Here is a 14,032-nt window from a genome sequence, read left to right as displayed (position 1 = left end):
ACAATGAGGTAACACCACATACTCACTAGAATGGCGAAAGAAAGAAAGAAAGAAAGAAAGGAAGGAAGGAAGGAAGGAAGGAAGGAAGGAAGGAAGGAAGGAAGGGAGGGAGGGAAGGAAAGGAAGGAAAGGAAGGAAGAAAGGAAGGAAGAAAGGAAGGAAGAAAGGAAGGAAGGAAGGAAGGAAGGAAGGAAGGAAGGAAGGAAGGAAGGAAGGAAGGAAGGAAGGAAGAAAGAAAGAAAGAAAGAAAGAAAGAAAGAAAGAAAGAAAGAAAGAAAGAAAGAAAGAAAGAAAGAAAGAAAGAAAACAAGTGTTAGGAAGGATGCAGAGTAAAGGGGAACCCTTTACTTGTACATTTTCAGTGGGACTGTAAATTAGCACAACTGTTATGGAAAACAGTATAAGGATCTCCACAAATAATAAATATATGGAGCCAACGTGTGACACAGCCGCTAAATCCTTCACCTATAATACCTGTATCCCATATGAATCTGCTAACTCAAGTCTCAGGTGCTTTGCTTCAGATCTAGCTTCTTGCTAATGTGCCTGGGAAGGTCCAAGCAAGGGATATTCCAAGTACTTAGGTCCCTGCCACCCATGTGAGAGAACTGGATGGAATTTCTATCCCCTGGCTGTCCTGGCCTACCCAAGGTTATTGGGGCCATTTGGGTGGTGAACCAGCAAATGGAAGCACACACTCGTGCTGTCACTTTGCCTTTCAAATAAATAAATAACAAATTAATTAATTAAATACAACACCACCATATGATCCAGCAACCTCACGACTGGGTATATATCCAAAGGAAACAAAATCAGTATGTTGACGAGAAATCTGCACTATTCACAACAGATTGTAGCATTATCCACAACAGCCAACATAAGGGATCACCCTACATGTCCATCAACAGATGAATGGATTCATAAAATGTGATATTTATACACAATGAAATGCTATTTAACAATAAAAATTGAAAGAAATCCTGTTATTTCCAACTACACAGATGGACTGTAGGACACTGTGCGAAGTGTAATAAGGGGGGTGGTGCTGTGGCGTAGTGGGTTAAGCCGCCACCTGCAGTGCCGGCATCCCATATGGGCGCTGGTTCAAGTCCCGGCTGCTCCACTTCCGATCTAGCTCTCTGTTATGGCCTGGGAAAATAGCAGAAGATGGCCCAAGTCCTTGGGCTCCTGCACCTGCATGGGAGACCCAGAAGACTCTCCTGGCTGCTGGCTTCAGATCGGCACAGCTCCAGCCATTGTGGCCAATTGGGGAGTGAACCCTCCCCCTCTCCTTCTCTCTCTGTGTAACTCTTTCAAATAAATAAATCTTAAAAAAAAAAAAAAAAAAAAAAAAAAAGTATAACGAGCCCACACATAAAGACAACTACTAATGATCTTATTCACAGGCAGAATCTTAAAATGTTTATCCCAGGGGCGGGCACTGTGGCACAGGAGGTTAAGCTGCTGCTTGTGATGTTCTCATCCCACGTTGGCTACTTAGCTTCCTGCTAAGGCACCCAAAAAGACAGCAGGTCAGAGCCCAAGTACTTGGGTCTCCGAAACCCATGTGGAAGACCAGGATGAAGTTCCTGGCTCCTGGCTTCAGCCTGGCCTACCCCTGGTAATTGGGAAGTGAACCAGTGGATGAAGATCTCTGTCACAAATACATTAGTAAATCTAAAAAAAAAAAAATTTAAAGATGATCTCATAGAAGTAGAGTAGAATGTTGTTAGTAGGGGCTGGGTTGGTTAGGAGGTAGAAGATTGGGGAGAATTTCATCAATGAACACACAATTTCAGTTAGACAGGAAAAATAAGTCCAGGGATGTATTGTACAATATGTTAACTACAGTTAATAATATTTTGTGTTCTTGAAAAGTGCTGAGTGGGCATAAAGTGTTATTGCAAAAATGGTAATGATATGAGATTAATACAGATGTTTATTAGCTAGATTTAGTTATTCCACAACAGATACCCTTCAAAACATCATGATATACAATAATACGCTGAATTTTTTGGTCAAAAATTTTTTTAAAGATTTATTTTATTTATTTGAAAGAGTTACAGAGAGAGGTAGAGACATTGAGAAAGGTCTTCCATCTGCTGGTTCACTCCCCAGATGGCCGCAATGGCCGGAGCTGTGCCGATCCGAAGCCAGGAGCCAGGAGCTTCTTCTTAGTCTCCCACTCAGGTGCAGGGGCCCAAGGACTTGGGTCATCTTCTACTGCTTCCCAGGCCATAGCAGAGAGCTGGATTGGAAGAGCAGCACCCAGGACTTGAACCAGTGCCCATATGGGACGCTGGTACTGCAGGCTGAGGCTTAACCTACTGCGCTACAGCGCTGGCCTCAAAATAAAAGTTTTAAAATACTAACCTCAGTATTAAGGAGATGAGTATTACAGAACCAGAAAATATCTTTTATAGTAACTCAGTCGGGAGAAATAAGTGACTAATGATGCCCCATAGTAACAAGGCTGCAGGAAAATGAATACTAGTTTGGTTCACATTTATAACTAGCTGAAGCAGCAATTAAACCCTGTATTTTTTTTTATAATTTTTTTTTTGATAGGCAGAGTTAGACAGTGAGAGAGACAAAGAAAGATCTTCCTTCTGTTGGTTCACCCCCCAAATGACCACTATAGCCGGCGTGCTACGCCGATCCGAAGCCAGGAGCCAGGTGCTTCCTCCTGGTCTCCCATGCGGGTGCAGGGCCCAAGCACTTGGGCCATCCTCCACTGCCTTCCCAGACCACAGCAGAGAGCTGGACCGGAAGAGGAGCAATCGGGACAGAATCCAGCACCCCAACTGGGACTAGAACCTGGGGTACCGGCGCTGCAGGCGGAGGATTAGCCTAGTGAGCTGTGGTGCCGGCCCTAAACCCTGTATATAAATCCTATGAATCAAATTTATTCCACTCTTGAGTCAAAAGAACTATTTGAACATATACGTAAAGATGTATGCAAAACTATACTAATATAGTTTATAATGGATAAAAGCTGAAAATTGGAAAAATGGTTTTAATCAACTGTTGTGTATCCATAACCACTAATAATCATGCAACTACTAAAAGTGATGGTACTGCCCTAATTTTGGTAGAAGTGATGCCAGTGTGTTAAAAATTTTTAAATTACAACTTTGTGAAACTATTTTGATGGAAAAAAAATACATATGTCTAGAAGGATCAGTAAAATGTCTACAATGACAGCCAGTGACAATTTCAACTACAGTGAACAAGAGGATGAACCTCAAGTACCCAAATACTCCAAATAAGGAAAAGACTTCCCCAGTACATGCTTTTCTTCCAGTCTTCCCTTTCACAGAGAAACTTAAAGTACTACAAAAATTGATGCTGTTTCTCTTCATTGGCTTCTCTTTTTTACTTGTTTCCCATTCACAAACCAACTATATGATTTAATCTGTAAATAACATCACAAAAATAAAAACTGTAATACATAATCTCATTGGATGAAATCCGTCTCCTCCACAAAGACCCAATAGCATCAGTCTACTCTGGACATAAGTGGATAGTGCTCACAGCCATCAGATTAGTATCCCTGCCCATCACCATCATGAACTCTGTTCATGAGGATTTAAAAAAATAAAATAAAACATAATGATGAGATGTTATGCCCCTATAATTACTAATACAAACTTTGCTGTCAGACTTCCAGGCCCAAAGTCCCAGCTAATGGCTATTAACTGTGTGAACTTACACATATTACTTTTCACTTAGTTCCTTCTCAAAAAAAAAAATGGTGATAATTATAGCTTCTACCTCAACAGGTTGTTATAAGAAATAAATATGACACTACATATAAAGCACTTAAAGTAGCTTGTAATTAAAGTAAACTGTATCCCTGAAAACAGACTACTATAGACCTTGCTCATAATTAAAGAAAATATTCTTCTGCATTTTTTTCTTTTTTTTAAAACGGGCTTCTCAGCTCTTCTTTCTTAGAATGCTACCTATTTAAATAAATTTAATAAATTATTTGCAATTTAATCTTGATTATCAACAACTTACAAAAGGAGGGTATGTGAAAGGCTACAGCCAATGTGGCAAAATACTTAAAATTTTTTGATGTGCGTGATGAGGGAAAACAGAATCACAACAGTAACAAATCTAATGAGCACTCATTATGAAGCAAGCATTATTCAAGGGTTTTACATAAATTATCTACCCCGAGCAATCCCACACGGTACATTTGATTATTAACCTCATTTTACAGATGACAGAACCGAGACGTAAAGAGACGAAATAAAGTGCTCCAAGCTCACACGACTCTAAGAGGCAGATTTAGAACTTCGAACAATTTAGCCCCATAACCAAACCATTGTCACTACACAGCCTTCCTTAAGTATGGTCTGAAACAAACTCAGGCTTTCAAACATTGCAAACCACCTGTCACATTTCTACTATCCTGCTTCCTAATAATCCCCTCCCTGCCACTAAAACCCCATCACATTGTAACTACTTAAAAGCCAGGGAAGCAGAAGACCTTGTCACCAATCAAACCATTTTTCATCTTTCCCTGCTTTTGAGTTCTGAGCAGCAGAAAGGCACCTAGCCTGTGATTCCGTCTGAACCGTCATAGCCTCAAACAACTCACAGCCTAAAATAAAACTGTGCAATTAAATCCTGCAGCAGGAACTTGGCCTGCAAATTACCCAAATTATTACAAAGAGGCAGTTCCAGGACAGCGCTGGGTCCCAGCAGGTTAAGTCACCATCTGGGTGCCAGCTGGAGTCTGGCTGCTCCACTTTCGGTGCAGCTCCCTGCTAATGTGCCTGAGAAAGCATCAGAGGCATGGCTTAAGTGCTTGGACCCCTGCTTCCACAAGACCTGAAGAAGCTCCTGGCTTCAGCCTGGCCCAGCCCCAGCTGTTGGAGCCATTTGGGAGAGTGAACCAACAGATGGAAGGTATCTCTCTCTAATTCTGACTTACAAAGATGGAAGGAAGGGAGGGAGGGGCAGTTCCCAGGAGAAGCAAAATGACTGCCAAATGTTCATGTAAATGACCACGATGCGGCTGGGTGGAATCTACCCTCACCACTCACCGTGAAGCAAGGCCAACGCTCAGGTCAATTTAGAGGGTAATTCAGGTGTCAAGGCCTAGCCAAAGACTAATGGAACAAACCTGTACAGCTTCACAAACTCGTATTTACCGCCTCCCAGAGAGCGTCAGCAAATTCCAGAGGGAGGAGCGAAAATTTCTTTCTAAAGGATTGCGCTCCAGGTGAGAATCTGAAGCAACCCTGAGAACAGCAGGGATCTGCAATGGCTGCTGTTTCTAGAGGGGGACTGGGGGAAGCAGGGACCGACTGGAGCCGGAGTGCCACCACGAGGGTAGCTTAGAAATCGCTATCAGAAATAAAAACAGCAAAGCGAATCTGTAACATCACTGGTTAGAAAACCTCAACACACAGAGGGTGTCAAGCATTTTACAACTGCTGCGAACTTGCTAACAAATTATGTTTTCCCTTAATGCTGCTCTCCTCCTCCCAGCCCGATCCACCCAGGGCTGCTGCTTCCCTTCCGACTGAGCTCATTGTTAACTCTTTCACAGAAGCCAATGTCCCCACGGCCGACAAACATAAAAATGCATTTCATGGAACCGAGGAAACACAGGCTAACCCTGACCCTAGCTTCTACATCCGTAACAGCAATCGCTTCCCCCCTTCCCTCCACCTTCCGAAAGGGCAACGGGATGCACAGAGGCCAGAATCTGTTCGTGGAGCCCGGCACGGATGGCTCGGGAAACACCCCCTGTCCCCCGCCTGCTCCACCAGCGGCCACACACAGGACCCGCGGGAACCAAGAGGACGCTGAGGAAAAGCTTGACCCTTCCCCGGGTCGGAAGGGCCACCGACAACGAAGGCCGCCCTGCACTCTGCCGCCGCCCCGGGAGGGAGCTCGGGCAACGCCGTGGTCCCGAGAGCCGCAGCTGTTCTCAGCGCTGCGTCTTTTTGTCTGGGGGCCCTCTCGCTCGAGGATTCACACATCAAACTCGGAGCCATTCTGGGCCACTGGACAGGGCAGGAAGGGTACAGGACGCAGCAGGGCGGCGAGCGCCTAGACGGCGTCACAAACCCCGCAGTCATTGTAACCCGACTCACACAGAGGTCCGCGCCGCCCCCGCGCCGCCCCGGCGCCCATTTCCTCAGTGCACGCTACCAACTCACCTCTCGGAGCCCACAGCAACAACGGAGCCGGAAGGAAACTCCGCGCGGAGGCCTCTGGGAAATGTAGTCCACGGCCGGGAAGGGCTAGTTCCCGCCCCAGCCGGCACACAGAGTGCGCAGGCGCAAAGCCGGGGGCTGTGCCGGCGGGAGCGTGGGCTTGGCGGGGAGGGGCTTATGTGGTTAATACTATCATTGGATGTCCGGTTTTCTTACTGACTGAAAAATCTAGAAAATTTTTAAAAAATCAGTTCTGTTAATTACTGTGAGATGTCTATTTTCCTTTTGGTTCCATCAGGTCTTGCTCAAGTGATTTCAAGATCTGCTAAGCATCTAACACTTGTTGTGTTGTGCTGATGAGGAGGGTTGGAAAGTGAACCATTACAAAGAGTTTCTTGAGAGGTGCTACTGAATTTGTCCTGTTCTGGACTCCTGGGAAGAAATGCAAGATGCCAGTTTCAGGGTGCACACCTCAGAATCCTCCCCATTCCAAATTCTTTTATATATTAGTGAAGAGATGGAAGAATTTGTTCTTTTCCTGAAACATTGGAAGATAATTGAAAATGTGTAGGCAAATCTTGCTAAGTCTTATTTTGTAAATAATGGAATATATATATAAATCAGGAAATAAGTGATAATATCCAAACCATCTTGTAACTATTATCTGGGTCAAACTATTTTTAAATTCAAAAGTCGTATTTGTTACTTCTGATTAAATTTACATGGCGGGGCAGGCATTTGGCTGCACTCCTGATCTCAGCTTTGTGTTGATACACACGCCGGGAGGCAATGGTGATAGTTCTGTAGAGGGCAAGCAAACCCCCGCCACTCACCCTGAAAGTGGCTGCTCCCAATTACCTGGTTAAGCAGCTGTGCGTGGTTATCTTGTCTAGGGAGGAAAGATGTCCTAAGCTCTGCTTCTGTGACTCCGGTCATAAATCCGCCCCAGGTATCTTTCATAAACTTACCAGATCCACTACCATTGGAAGTGTGGTCCTAAGTCACACAGGCTGTATTTTAAACCCACCAGTGCTGTAACAGCTAAGGTATGATGCTGATGAACCTAGAAATGTTGCAGGAAACTTGGGATTGTTGCTCAGTTCTCAGGAAATGATTCAGCTGAGCCCACTGGCCTTAATAAACCACTTTGGATCCTCCACTGTCTCTGATGTCTGTATGAACCAAGGGAGTTCCCACCCCAAGTTTCTGTAACAGCTCAAGTGGTTGGTCCCTTGCTTCCTGCTGAGGTTGAGTTGTTCTGAGAGGAGCGGGGCGGTGGAGGCAAGAGACACGGAGTCACCACACAGACACAGGAAGTGGGGTGATAGTGGGCCAGAGGCGAGCAGCCTGCATACTCGCTTATTTCAGTTGGTACAGCAGCTTAAATAGCCAAGGCAACCAATCTGGTTAAGGGGCAGTTTATGCCCTAACCAATCACAGCCTGTTGCCAGGCCAGCTCCATTGCCAGGTGGTTTCCAAAGCCATCAAATCACAGCCTGTTGCCAGGCAGGCTCCATTGCCAGGTGGGTTTCGAAGCCATTCCTGAGTAACTGATGCTGGCTTGCCAACGGCCATCTTGGCATGGCCTTGTCATTCCACCACAGCTTCCCATGTGGGACACCTGAAATGAGTTCCTAGGTACTGGTTTCCGTGTGGCCCAGCCCCAGCTATTGTGGGCATTTGAAAAGTAAACCAGTGGGTGGAAGATCTCTGTCTCCCCTGACCCCTCTATGCCTTCAAATAAAATAAACTTTAAATGTAAGGATCCAGTGCTGTGGCATAGTAGGCAAAGCTGCTGCTTGCAATGCCAGTATCCCATATAGGCATCAGTTCAAGACCCAGCTGCTCCACTTATGATCCAGCTCTGCTGTGTTGTGGCCTGGAAAAGCAGTGGAAGATGGCCCAAGTCCTTGGACCCATGCACCCATGTTGGAGATCTGGAAGAAGCTCCTGGTTCCTGGCAACAGATCGGCCCAGCTCTAGCCATTGCAGCCATTTGGGGAATGAACCAGCAAATGGAAGACCTCTCTCTCTCTCTCTCTGCTTCTGCCTCTCTGAAATTATGCCTTTCATATAAAGAAATCTTTTAAAAAATCATTAAACTTAAAATGTCAATTTCACTCATATTATTACATTTTTGGTATTCTATTAGTTACTACAGATCAGGGAAAACATGGTCTTTATCTTTATGGGACCGGCTTATTTCACTAAATATAATGGTTTGCAGTTGCATCCATTTTGTTGCAAAAGACAGTATTTCATTTTTATGGCTGAGTAGTATTCCATAGTGTATATATACCATAATTTCTTTATCCAGTCATTAGTTGATGGATATCTGGGTTCATTCCATATCTTAGCTATTGTGAATTGATGTGCAATACATATGGGGGTAAAGATAACTCTTTCATATGTTGATTTTTATTTCCCTTGAAAGGAGTAGGATTACTGGGCCATATGATAGACCTATTTTCAGTTTTCTGAGGTATCTCCATACTGTCTTCCACAATGCCTATACTAGTTTACATTCCCATCAACAGTGGAATAGGGTACCTTTTCCCCCACATCCTCACCAGCATTTATTGTTTACTGACTTCTGTATGAGAGCCATTCTGAGGTGTGGTGAAACTTCATTGGGATTTTAATTTGCATTTCCTTAATGGCTAATGATCCTGAAAATACTATTTCACTGGTTGAAGGGATTGAAAACCAATGCCACAATGATGCTCTCCACTCATATGACAATATCTTATGAGGCTGAAATTGAGTATGAAATTTGAATGAGAATGGGAGTTCTAAAGTGAAGTCTGAACTACATTGGGTTAGATAAAATGAAACATTTTCTTTTTTAGTATTTTGATAAGAACTTAATGTGATTTCCCCCTAACAAATATAGTATACAGAGCTCCCATGCTTGTTTGACAGAATCATTTTCTTCATGTACCATGAAGTACAAATGTTCTGTAGAACACACTTTGAGAAATGGCCAGTTATGTGACAGACCCTGTAGCTGGGATCTGTCAGAGTGGAGAAGAGGAATACTGGTTCTTCAATCCAGATTTCCTAAATACATTAAGCTTTATGTTTTCTACCACATAGAATTTTGATGAGTTCCCATGAATTTTTACTTGTGGGCAGTACATTATCATTTATCAGTAAGTAGTCAAAGTTTCAGATTTTATTTTCTACCTTAAAAATGTATTGTGAGGGGCTGGTGCTGTGGCATAATGGGTAAAGCCACCGCCTGCAGTGCCAGCATCCCATATGGGTGCCGGTTAGAGTCCTGGCCTCTCCACTTCCAGTTCCAGCTCTCTGCTGTGGCCTGGAAGGGCAGTAGAGGATGGACTAAGTCCTTGGGCTGCTGCACCCACGTCGGAGACCCAGAGGAAGCTCCTGGCTCTTGGCTTTGGATCGGTGCAGCTCTGACCATTGCAGCTGATTGGGGAATGAACCAGCGGATGGAAGACCTCTCTCTCCCTCTCTCTGCCTCTCCTTCTCTGTGTAGCCCTTTCAAGTAAACAAATAAATATTAAAAAAAAAAGAAATGTATTACGAAATATTCAAGTATGTGAAAAAGGTAAGAATAGCATAAGAAACCAGATTCAACACTTAGCAACATTTTGCCAATTTTGTTTCCTCTGTTCCTTTTACCTTTTCTTTTAAGTATAGTCATGTGCTGCTTAATGACAAGGATACATTGTAAGAATTGCCTCCTTGGGTGATTTTGTCAGTGTAGGTAAATTAATTGACTATAGTGTCACTAGTCAGTATGTTATGGGACCCTACTGTGTATGCAGTCCATCATTAATGGAAACATCATCTGGTGCATGATTATATTGTAAAGTAAATCATAGACATGACATAATGTCACCCTTCAATACTTCAGTATAGACCTCTAATACAGAGACTTATACATACATACATTGATCATGTCATCATCAAGCATAACAAAATGAGTAATTAATTGCTTAACATCATTTGATACCCAAGCCATGTTTACATTTCTACAATATCTAAAAGAATTTGTCCAAATCATTATTGTATTGACTATATTTTCTATAATTTTTTTAATATTTATTTTATTTGAAAGGCAGAGTTGCAGAGAGAGAGAGGGAGAGACAGAAAGAGAAGTCCTCTATCCACTGGTTCACTCCCCAAATGGCCGCAACGGCCGGGTCTGGACCAGCCCGAAGCCAGGACCCAAGAGCCTCTTCCAGGTCTCTCACATGGGTGCAGGGGCCCAAGCACTTGGCCATCTTGCACTGTTTTCCCAGGTGCATCAGCAGGAAGCTAGATCAGAAGTGGAGCAGCCAGGACTTGAACCTGTGCCCATATAGGATGCCAGCACTGAGGCAGAAGCTTAACCCTCTATGCCACAGCTCTGACCCCTCTATATTCTTGATACCCTGACATTTGGGGACTTGATCCTGAAGAGGTTTCCCTTCCTGGGGCTAACTAATGCCTGGATAGCAAATAACTCCCCTTTGAGCATGCCTTTGATATACAAACCAATTAATCCACAGCCCCTGTCATGAACCATCTGCAATATCAGACTTCCAAACCAAGTCAACATTCTTGCAGTCCTAAATCATCCTTGGGCAAGGTACTGGACAACTAGGAATCACTTGTATAGTCCAGAGTTTGTCAAAATTATTCAAAATATCCAACTGTTAAATTATTCTATGTGTACATCCTGCCTTTTCCATCTCATCCCCAGATGTTTTGCCCTCTTCCCTTTTGCCTCTTTATAGGTTGGTGTATTTCCATACGTGACCAGGAATGGCATGCACTGCCCCATTTCTAGGCGTCTGAGCACTTCTTCATCGGTAGCTTTGGGATCCGCATGGAAGGAAGGCCTATACTTCTGGGAATGGAGAAGTCCCTACCTGTACTTCTTGGGAAGAAAATTCCTTGTCAAGGTCCCCTAAGGTGCCTAAAGGTCAACCAATGAGGATCAGACCCGCCTCTACCTTTAACCCCCAGGCCCTTTATCTATAAAAGGAGCCCTCCCAATCTCTGATGCACGACTTCCCCAGTCCCCGCTCTGCTGCTCTGTTGGGACTGGGGAACCTCACCTGGGAGCAGAACCCCAATAAAAGCCTGCGAATTAATTGATTAGTCTGCCTGGGAAGATTTGTTACATGCTGGACACCTTGCATTCATGACAAACCACTTCCATGTCAGCCTGACCGTGGCTGATTAAAACAAGCCCAATTATATTTTTAACACAAGGATTTCAATACACTCTGATTTATCTTTCAAGTCTCCTTTAATTTGAAGGGTTTTCTCTTTTTAACAATAGTATCAGTTAAATTTTAGATTTAGTTGTTTGTGTCCTGGATTTGTTCCTTTATTCCTGAAGTTTCCTCTATACTGGTAATTAGAACTAAACTGTAATTATGGATCAATTCTTTGGGCAAGAATACTCCATAGGTGGTGTCCAGAACATCCAATGCATCACATGAAGAAGGGCATAGTGGGATCAGTGTTGTGGAGTAACGGGTTAAGCCATCACCTTCAACACCAGTATCCTATATGGACACAGTTCGAGTCCCAGTGGCTCAACTTCAGATCCAGCTTCCTGGTACTGTGCCTGGGAAACAGCAGATGGTGGCCCAAGTACTTGTGGCACCCATGTGAGAGACCCAAATGAAGCTCCCGGCTTTGGCCTGGCCCAGCCCTGGCTGTTGTGACCATTTAAGAAGTGAACCAGCAGATGGAAGATGTTTCTCTCTCGCGCTCTTTCTCTCACTCTGCTTTTCAAATAAATCTTTTTCTTCAAAAGTGCATAGTTTGGCCAATTTAGTTCAGATATATTATATAGCTCAGTTCTGCTCCATCCATTGTAACTTCCTATCAATTTTTCACTTTGTGGTTTTGACATCCATTTATATCACCACCTAGATCCATTATTTCATATTTTTGAAATAAGCAAAAATTTCATTCTGTTATTTAACTTTTACTGGCAAGAATTTTCCAATAATGAAATTTTCTTTACCAATATTTCATTCTTTTTAGTTATGAGTCCGGTGCTGTGGCATAGCAGGTAAAGCCACCGCCTGCAGTGCTGGCATCACACATGGGCACTGGTTTGAGTCCTAGCTGCTACATTTCCAATCCAGCTCTCTGCTATGGTCTGGGAAAGCAGTAGAAAATGGCCCAAGACCTTGGGCCCCTGCACCCATGTTGGAGACCTGGGAGAAGCTCCTGGCTCCTAGCTACAGATTGGCTCAGCTCTGGCCGTAGCGGCCAATTGGGGAGTGAACCAGTGGACAGAAGACTTCTCCTCTCTCTGCCTCTCCTTCTCTAACCAAATTTCAAATCATAAATTAAAAAAAAAAATATATATATATATATATATAGGGGCCAGTGCTATGTGGGTTAACGCCCTGGCCTGAAGCATGGGCATCCCATATGGCCGCCAGTTCGAAACCCAGCTGCTCCACTTCTGATCCAGCTCTCTGCTAAGGCCTGGGAAAGCAGTAGAAGATGGCCCAAGTCCTTGGGCCCCTGCGCCCATGTGGGAGACCTGGAAGAAGCTCCTGGCTCCCTGCTTTAGATTGGCGCAGCTCTGGCTGTTGTGGCCAATTGGGGAGTGAACCAGTGGATGGAAGACCTCTCTCTCTCTGCCTCTCCTTCTCTCTCTGCAACTCTTTCAAATAAATAAATAAAAATCTTTTTAAATGGCCGGCGCCGCGGCTCACTAGGCTAATCCTCCGCCTAGCGGCGCCGGCACACCGGGTTCTAGTCCCGGTTGGGGCGCCGGATTCTGTCCCGGTTGCCCCTCTTCCAGGCCAGCTCTCTGCTGTGGCCAGGGAGTGCAGTGGAGGATGGCCCAGGTGCTTGGGCCCTGCACCCCATGGGAGACCAGGAAAAGCACCTGGCTCCTGGCTCCTGCCATCGGATCAGTGCGGTGCGCTGGCCGCAGCGCGCCGGCTGTGGCGGCCATTGGAGGGTGAACCAACGGCAAAAGGAAGACCTTTCTCTCTGTCTCTCTCTCTCACTGTCCACTCTGCCTGTCAAAAAAAAAAAAAAAAACTTTTTAAAATAATATATAGTTCATAAAAGAAAAGATAAATGTCCCATTCTTTTCCTTTATCAATATACCCTAGTGTATTACACATCAATGCTTTTGCTCAGGGGAAAAAAAGCTATTAAAATCTATAATGATAATGATAGGACATACAAGCCAATTTGAGAGGAATCCCCTGATCAAAGACAAATACAATTCAGCATATTTTTGAAAGCCACAATGGATTAAAAAAAAAGGTAGGTATTATGGCATAATATTCCATATTGGACTCCTGGGACTGAGTCTTGCCTCCAATTCCAATCCAGTTTCCCCCAAAGAACCTGGGAGGCAGCAAGAGAAGTCCAAGTCCTTGGGTTTCTGCTACCTATGTGGGAGTCCTGGCTGTTGTACCCATTTGGGGAATGAATCAGCAGATGGAAGATCTCTCTCAATCTCTTCCTTGCTTGCCCTTCAAATGGATCTTTTAAAAATAATGATGCAGGAGCTAAATAGGGTGTTTTTAGGTTTCCTTTTATGTTATTCCCCTTTGTTAAATATTGACCAAGGCTGGAGATTAGATAGCAGAGTATTTGTGTTTATGAACTGAAAAAGAATTTCTCACCTTCAGTTTGTTTGTTTTTTTGTTTTGTTTTGTTTTGTTTTAGGCAGAGTGGACAGAGAGAGAGACAGAGAGAAAGGTCTTCCTTTGCCGTTGGTTCACCCTCCAACGGCTGCCACGGTCGGTGCTCTGTGGCTGGCACACGGCGCTGATCCGATGGCAGGAGCCAGGTGCTTCTCCTGGTCTCCCATGGGGTACAGGGCCCAAGGACTTGGGCCATCCTCC

The 14,032-nt window shown here is 44.3% G+C and overlaps 1 protein-coding gene across 17 annotated transcripts in view; it reads right to left on the bottom strand.

Annotated features, from left to right (window-relative positions):
* ZFP14 (ZFP14 zinc finger protein) overlaps positions 1–6,308 on the bottom strand; it is a 29,968-nt gene extending 23,660 nt beyond the window's left edge. For 8 of the 17 annotated variants that reach the window (XR_007919986.3, XR_007919987.3, XR_011383954.2 and 5 more), the window contains exon 1: positions 6,183–6,308. The gene's annotated coding sequence lies outside the window, so the exon portion shown is untranslated. Of the gene's footprint in view, positions 1–5,057; positions 5,136–6,116 lie in introns of those variants that run through there. The other 9 variants (XR_011383951.1, XR_011383953.1, XR_011383952.1 and 6 more) reach the window with 4 other exon arrangements.
* Between the last annotated feature and the right edge of the window lie 7,724 nt (positions 6,309–14,032).

The sequence above is a fragment of the Oryctolagus cuniculus genome, chromosome 18 (genome assembly GCF_051225735.1).
Source record: "Oryctolagus cuniculus isolate XC-2025 breed Fujian yellow rabbit chromosome 18, ASM5122573v1, whole genome shotgun sequence".
In the NCBI taxonomy this organism is placed as follows: domain Eukaryota; kingdom Metazoa; phylum Chordata; class Mammalia; order Lagomorpha; family Leporidae; genus Oryctolagus; species Oryctolagus cuniculus.
Note: the sequence above shows the minus strand (reverse complement) of the source record. Positions and strands in the feature narration are given on the sequence as shown.